This window comes from Phacochoerus africanus, chromosome 8 (genome assembly GCF_016906955.1).
Source record: "Phacochoerus africanus isolate WHEZ1 chromosome 8, ROS_Pafr_v1, whole genome shotgun sequence".
NCBI classification, from domain to species: Eukaryota; Metazoa; Chordata; class Mammalia; order Artiodactyla; family Suidae; genus Phacochoerus; species Phacochoerus africanus.
This window is the reverse complement of record NC_062551.1, coordinates 37375929-37384796: the sequence shown is the minus strand read 5'-3', so window position 1 is coordinate 37384796 and position 8868 is coordinate 37375929.

Below are 8868 nucleotides of genomic sequence, written 5' to 3'. Positions count from 1 at the left end.
GGCTTTGAGGATTAAAAGTTACTACATGCAGAATACTAAAAACAAGCTAAAACCAACTGGTTTTTTTTGCCCATTTGCCTATAAGCTGTCTCCACATCTCTAGTGATTATCTTTATTTAAATTCTTGGATCCTCAAGTGGGATTCATCAACTTCTTCCATGTGGATTACCCCTCAGTCCTTTTTTGTGATCCAGCTCTCCCTGCTTGCCAATTACCATATTCTCTTCTTCCATCAGTTCCTGCTCCACATGAAAATATAAACTGAAAACTTTGTTTTTACTGCAACCGTCACATCATTTATTGTTTTATTTTCATCTTATTTTCTTTTTGTTCATAGTCAAAAAGAACTGAACTTTTCTATTTGTTTCAGTTTTACTTAAATTTTTTTTTTTTTTTGGCAAGGGTTTTCCCTTGGTTCAATTTTAGCTTGTTTTCTAGTGAAGAATACCTGGGTAAATTCCCTCCTTTGCTCTAAGTTATTTTTTTACCTGACTCTGAATCAGTCACCACAGTTCATACTTTTATAATTTTCATTTATTTACAGTATTTTTTCTGTTTTGAGTGTTAATTGTAGTCAGCATTGTCATTTGCTAATGTTATAGGTCGAGAAGTTATTTCAGAACAGTTCTATGTGCTTCAACTGACACATGCTCTCCTCCCTGTCATCATATATTGAGTCAGTGTTAGTGTGAGCACTCTAACATTTCAGCCACTGACTTTGTGTTTTTAAGGTAGTTCATTTATTTTAGCTCCAGATTTAGCTAATGCCATGAAGGGAACGAGACCTTTATCTCATTTCATGTCTTAGGCACCATAAAATGCTGAGTCACAGTGCATCTGTGGGCTGCTCTTGCTAGGCAAATGATTTAAAGTTTGAAGTTGGAGTGATTTCAGATTTCTCCTATACTTATATTGTTGTTCAATTTCTTTCTTTTTCTTTTTAATTTACTATAATTATGTAGCTGTGTGTGGTTGAAATGGGGAGGAGGTGGATTGAGAGTGTATGAACTATAATATTTTTAAGGCCATTCTTATTGTTCACAACTAACTGAATACAGATCTGTGTAGTCTATTATAACTAGTTTTGAATGTACAGAGTAGTTGATGCCAGTGAAATACTTTTCAGGGTCTGCAGAAGGCAGTGCCCCTGTCATGAGGCTATTAATACCATTAGAATTGATGATTGCTGGTACTCTGAGAAGAAAAAAATGAGGGGATTTGGATCAGTTCCTAAACTAGATTGTTCCGTGGTACAGCAGCATGGTTATATATGGTATATATGTACATACCTGTATGTATACATACATAATACATTTTTTTTTCAGCATACCTACTGTCAAACCCTTCTATGTCAATTAGCTTTTTTTTAAATTTTTGGCCACCCTGCAGCATATGGGGTTCCCGGGCCAGGGATCAGATCCAAGCCACAGTAGTGACCTGTTACACAGCTGTGGCAACACTGGATCCTTTAACTTGCTGTGCCTTGCCGGATTGAATCTGAGTTCTAGCACACCAGAGACACCACTGCTCCCATTGTGCCACAGGGGGCACTCCTCAGTTAGCACATTTAAAAATGTGCTTCATTTTGCTTGTTTTATTGCAGTGGTGTAGTAAGCAGAGAAACTGGGTGAGTTTATCCATTTGTGTGGGAAAAAAGATAGTGGAGAAAATTAAAGATAGCAGAGAAAATAAGAAAATCATTCATTCAACAGATATGTATTATGGACTCACTATGTGTCAGGCATTTTGCAGGGCTAGGGATATAGTCATAAACAAAGCGAAATCTATGCCTTCATAGAACTTAAATCCTAGTGGAGAAGACAGAAGGTAAACAAACAGGTAAATATACAGTATAACAGATGGTAATATGTGCTCTGAAGAGAAAGAAGAGGGATAAGGCAGTCTTGGGGTTGAATACTTTTTTTTTTTTTTTTTTTTGCTTTTTAGGGCCTTACCTGTGGCATACAGAAGCTTCCAGGCTAGGGTCAAATCAGAGCTACAGCTGCTGGCCTACGCTAGAGCCACAGCAACGCGGGATCCAAGCTGAGTCTGCGACCTACTCCACAGAGCTCGTGGCAATGCCAGATCCTTAACCCACTGAGCAAGGCCAGGGATTGAACCCACATCCTCATGGATCCTAGTCGGGTTCGTTAACCGCTGAGTCACAAAGGGAACTCCCTGAATACTATTTTTATTTACAGTTTCTGGGGAAGGTTTCATTGATAAGGTGACATTTGAACTTTAGTCTTAAGGAAGTGAGGGAGTTAGCTGTAAGGATATTTAAGAAAACTTCCCAGGCAGTGGGCCTGTAAAGGCCCTAAGGCAGAACATTCTCGTCATATTAGAGGAAAGAGGCCAGTATGACTGGGTGACGGCAAATTAAGGAGATAGTAGAAGGAGCTGAAGTCAGAGAGGCTGTGAAAGACCCAATCAGACCATTATAAAGACTGGCTTTTACCCTGAGTGAGATGGGAAGCCATTAAAGGGTTTGAACAGAAGAGAAACATAAACTAAGTTGCTTTTTCAAGGCTTGTGGTAGCTTGGTTGAGAATCTATTATAATAAAACCCAGGAGAGAGATGACTTGGGTCCAGGAAGAAGAGGTGAAGTTGGTGAGAAATGGTTATATTCTGGATATATTTTGAACTTGGAGCTGATAGAATTAAATTTGGGGCAAAAATGGGAGAGGGGCTAAAATAAGAGTTCACATTCAATTAGAGATTTAATTCAAGGAGCAATGTTGAATAAGCCATGGATTTATAAGGATATAGTTGGAAGGGTATCAGTCCAGGCTGAATAAATAAATTTAGGACCCCCTCAACACACTGATTATGTATAAAGAGATGATATTGGATAAACTGACCTAGGTTAGTTCACTCAAAAACTGCACATTAAAATCTCTGGAGGAACTTTTAAAAAATGCCAGTTTCAGGGCCTGTCCTGTCAGAGGTCCTGATTGAATTGATCAGAAATAGGACAAGGCAGGGGGAGGCAGTGGGATTGCCTGGGAGTTTGGGGTTAGTAGACACAAACTATTGCATTTGGAATGGATAAACAATGAGATTCCGCTGCATTGCGCAGAGAACTATATCCAGTCACTTGTGATGGAACATGATGGAGGATAATGTGAGAAAAAGAATGTGTGTGTATATATATAGACATAGATAGATGTATAACTGGGTCATTTTGCTGTACAGCAGAAATTGACGGAACATTGTAAGTCAACTATATTAAAAAAATTTTTTTAAATGACCATGATAGTGGGGGGAAAAGTTACCTATAAGTCAAATTCACTTAGAAAGAAAGGGCAAGGCATTGTATTTTGAATACTTAGACTATTTACATAAATTTTTTTGGCCTTACCAGCATGTGGAAATTTCTGGGCCAGGGATCAAACCTGTCCAGCAGTTGTGACCTCCACCACAGTTGTGGCAGCGCTAGAGCCTTAGCCCACTGGGCCACGTGGGAGCTTCCAGGGATCAGGCACCTTCTTTCTCAGTGAATTGAATCTGGTTAAAACAAGTCGTAGTATCAAAGACGCTGTAAAATGTTGGTAATCAAGGATCAAGGACATCAATTAGGAAGCTCGATTGCAGGGATCCACGAGAGAGAGAGAGGGAGAAAGGACTAGGATGGCAGCAGTAAAAGTGGAGATGAGGAAATGGATTTGGTATAGAAGTAAAGCCTGGAGATGAGATGGGTGAATCTCCCTCCCACATTCCTAAACACATAGAGCCTTTAGTCTTTTTTGTTGTTGTTGTTGTCTTTTTGCCTTTTCTTGGGCCACTCCTGCAGCATGTGGAGTTTCCCAGGCTAGGGGTCGAATCAGAGCTGGAGCCACCGGCCTGCGGCCTACGCCAGAACCACAGCAACGCAGGATCTGAGCGATCCGAGCCGCGTCTTTGACCTACACCACAAGATGTTGTCTTTAGTCACCTGACAACATCTCCTGACAACATTGCATTGTCAGTTTATTGACCCCTAAAATCCCTCTTAATTTCTTGAAAATTGTAACTCTTGGCTTACTCTCCATCTCCACTACTGTCTTAATTCCTCACTTGAAATACATACCTGGATGATCCAACACCCTGGCCTCTCACTTCCTTGAATTCACATTCAGTGGTCTTGCCCTCTGTTGCCATGGAGCTACTCACTCCCATGGTTTTATTTTAGTTTTTTTAATTTTTTTTTCCTTTTGTCTTTTGTTGTTGTTGTTGCTATTTCTTGGGCCGCTCCCGCGGCATATGGAGGTTCCCAGGCTAGGGGTTGAATCGGAGCTGTAGCCACCGGCCTTCGCCAGAGCCACAGCAACGCTGGATCCGAGCCGCGTCTGCAACCTACACCACAGCTCACGGCAACGCCGGATCGTTAACCCACGGAGCAAGGGCAGGGACCGAACCCACAACCTCATGGTTCCTAGTCAGATTCGTTAACCACTACGCCACGACGGGAACTCCAGTTTTTTTAATTTTTAATTGTTTGCTTTTTCGGGCCACACCCAAGGCATATAGAGGTTCCTAGGCTGGGGGTGGAATCGGAGCTGTAGCCACTGGCCTACCCAACAGCCACAGCAACTTCAGATCCAAGCAGTGTCTGCAACCTACACCACAGCTCACAGCAACGGCAGATCCTTGACTGAGTGAGGCCACTGAGTGAACCCGCAATCTCATGGTTACCAGTCCAATTTCTTTCTGCTGAGCCATGATGGGAACTCCCACTCCCATGGTTTTATGACTCTGTCATCGTAAACTCTCCTTAATCTCGTTCACCGATTATAGCCTATCTTTCCACTCCCTCTGATACTCTGACTCCAACAATCTTTCTTTTTTTATTTTATTTAATAAATTGATTCATTTACTTTTTGCTTTTATGGATGAATGTACAGCATATGGAAGTTCCCGCGCTAGGTGTCAAATCAGAAATGCAGCTGCCGGCCTACACCACGGCCACAGCAACTTGGGATCTGAGCTGTGTCTGTGACCTACATGGCAGCTCACAGCAACACTGGATCCTTAACCCACTGAGTGAGGCCAGGGATCAAACCCATGTCCTCATGGATGCTAGTTGGGTTCGTTACTACTGAGCCACAACGGGAACTTCACAACAATCTTTTGACCACGCCAGGATTGGATTTAAAAGTGGAGACCATTATGAGACTGGTACAAGGGCTCTGAGGGTGTGCAGGGGAGAGTTGATAATGTTTGACGGTGGGATATCAGTGATGTCAGTGGGAGTGTGATACTATCAGTTGATTAAGGGTCCTGGTCCTATAGGACTTGCTGATGGATTTGATGTGGATATTTGAAAGATGAGAAATATCAAGGTGATTTTATTATATTTATTTATTTTTTGTCTTTTTAGGGCCGCACCCACAGAATATGGAGTTTCCTGGGCTAGGAGTCGAATAGGAGCTATAGCTGCCGGCCTACACCACAGCCTCCAAGCTGCATCTGCAGCCTACACCACAGCTCACAGCAACACCGGATCCTTAACCCACTGATCGAGGCCAGGGGTTGAACCTGCGTCCTCATGGATACTAGTCAGATTTATTCACACTGAGCCATGACAGGAACTCCTCAAGATGATTTTCAATTTTTTTATTTGAGGCATTACAGTGATAGTGAAGTTTTTATAGAGATGAAAAGGGTGAATCAAGATCTCTATTTTGGAGAGTTCCTGTTGTGGCTCAGTGGTAATGAGCCCAACTAGTATCCAGAGGATACTAGACCAGCAGCTGCAACTCTGATTCGACCCCCAGCCTGGGAACTTCCATATGCCACACATGTGACCCTAAAAAGCAAAAATAAATAAATAAATAAATAAAAATGTCTATTTTGGCAGAGTTAAATTTGAAATTCCAATATCTAGGTAGACTAAGGAATCAGACCTAATCACTTAGGGCTTAGGGGAGAGGTCAGGATTGGGGAAGAAAGTTTGCAACAGTTACTTTATGGTAGCAAACTCTGGGTTCTAGTTGAAGTCACCTTCCTGGCCCAGTGGAAAGGTGGAAAAATAGCCACAGTTTAAGAGGGCTGCAGATTTCCATTTGAATAAGAAAGTAAAGAGACTGTTAACAGGAGGATTTGAGACTATAGGAATTTTGATGGGCCGTGAATTCCAGAGGGCACGAAGAAAGAATTTCAGATTTAATAATTTTAAACCCAGTCCACAGGAATTTAAATTTCTTCTAACATCAGCCAGCATTATTACTTTGAAACAGTTCAAATCTTGTGTGATCTGGCTGCACAAACCCAAGAATGATTTATTACGTGATTTTAATTATATTAAAAGATACTGGATATTTTTCCAATTCTAGCCTAATCATGAGTTCTAAATTTCAGGGCCTGAAGGATTGATCACTTTCTTAAAGGAAAAAGAAAAAAGAAAAAAAAAAGAAAACTCGATTTAATCTACTTTAGCAAAATTTCATTAAATTGTTTCAGAATTATCTGTTTTTCAGTTTTATCTGTCTCAACTTGAACGTTTCCTAGACCTATGAGTTTATAAATGTAGACATCTTGCTTACAAAGAAATTAAGATTTTTTTTTCTTTTCTTTTTAGGGCCGCGCTCAAGGCATATGGAGGTTCCCAGGCAAGGGGTCGCACTGGAGCCACAGCTGCCGGCACAGCCGCAGCACTGCAGGGTCTGAGACGTGTCTGGGACCTACACCACAGCTCACAGCAATGCTGGATCCTTAACCCACTGAGCAAGGCCAGGAATCCAACTCGCAACCTCATGGTAACTAGTTTCCACTGCACCACAATGGTAACTCCCAAAAAATTAAGATTTTTAAATTTATTTTTTAACACATTTATGTAATTTGAAATATGCAAAGCAAAATCTTGCCTCCATCCCTGTCCTCTCCACCCTGCTTACCTCACCCCCATTGCCTATATTTCTTACTTATCCTTCCATTGTTCTTTATACAAGTCAAGCAATACAAGTTTATATTTTCTATACTCACTATAGTTTTATTTTCTTTGCAATGAATTTTCCTTCCATATGGATTAAAGATTTGACTTTTAAAATAACAATAAAATGGGCTAAAATAAAATGTTGGTTTATACGTAACTGATTCTAGAAATGAAGCCTTCCTAGGCATAAATTAAAGGGAGATACAATAGAGAAAAAGTTCGTAACTTTGATTACCTAAATTTGAGTAGTTTTCTATGCTGCAAAGACATAATTAAAATATTGTAAAACAAATGAAAAACTGAGAAAATTATTTGCAAAACAGTCTAGAGGGTTGATATTCTTTTAAAAAATGTTTTAATTAAAATAGTTGACTTACAGCATTGTACCAATTTCTGCTGTACAGCCAAGTGACTCAGTCATACATATATATGTATATATATACACACATCTTTTTTTTTTTCTTTTTTCTTTCTTGTCTTTTTAGGACTGCACTTGAGACATATAGAAGTCACCAGGCTAGGGAGTTGTAGCTGCTGTCCTACGCCACAGCTATAGCAATGGCCAGATCCAAGCCTTGTCTGTGACCTAAACCACAGCTCCCAGCAACGCCAGATCCTTAAACCACTGAGTGAGGCCAGGGATCAAACCCACATCCTTATGGATATGAGTTGGGTTCTTAACCCACTGAGCCACAATGGGAACTCCCATTCCTTTTTTTTTCCCCCATCATGACCCATCCCCGGAGATTGCAAATTTATTTTTACTTTATTTTATTTACTTAGTTATTTTTGGTCTTTTGTCTTTTTAGGGACGCACCCGGGGCATATGGAGGCTCCCAGGCTAAGGGTCTAATTGGGGCTGTAGCTGCTGGCCTACGCCACAGCCACAGCCACAGCTATAGCAACACTAAATCCAAGCCTTGTCTACAACCTACTTCACAGCTCATGGCAACACTAGATCCTTAACCCATTAAGCAAGGCCAGGGATCAAACCTGAAACCTCATGGTTCCTAGTTGGATTTGTTTCAGCTGCGCCACAGCAAGAACTCCCAAATTTATATTCTTATCTCCACTTTTTTTTTTTTTGGCCAGGCCTGTGGTGCAGAAATTCCTGGGTCAGGGGTCAAACCTATGCCACAGCAGTGTCAACACCAAATCCTTAACTGCTAGGCCACCAGGGAACTCCTTTTATCTCCACCCTTTGTTAGTATGAAGTGCATAGAGATTTTTTTTGGCCACCCTGCAGCATAAGTAGTTACCAGGCCAGGGAATAGATCCCAGCCACAGTTGCAACCTAGCAGCAGCTGCAGCAATGCTGGATACTTAACCCACTGTGCCAGGCTGGGGATGGAACCTGAGTCCCAGCGTTCCAGAAACATTGCTTCCAATCCTGTTGCGTCACAGCAGTAACTCCTCATTTTTTTTTTTCTCATTCTTTTTGTATGGTAACATGTTGTGAGAATGCACCATGGTTTATTTAATTAGCTCTTTATTGATGGACAATGACTTGTTATCTTGTAATAAGATATGTATCTATGCCAGAGAGGAAAATGCCTTAGAAGTTATTCTTTATTTCCTAGCTTTTAGAAAATAGGATCTAATTCTTCAGGGACATTCTACAAGACTGAAGAAAGTTTTGAATTTATTTTTAATAGCTTAACTTTTTTTTTTTTTTTTTTGGCCATGCCCCAGGACATATGGAAGTTCCTGGGCCAGGTATGGAAGCTATGCCACAGCAGTGACTCAAGCCACTGTGGAGATACCTCTGGATTCTTAACCTGCTGTACCATAAGGGAAGTTTTTTGATAGCTTAATTTGTAAAGGAAACTTTTAATTAAAAGAAAATTTCAAATTTTCTTTAGAACAAAAGCATTAATTTCAAGTATCCTAGAATTAAAGAGCTCCCAGGGGACTATTGAAATCCAACAACCATCATCATTAGCATTTGTCATTT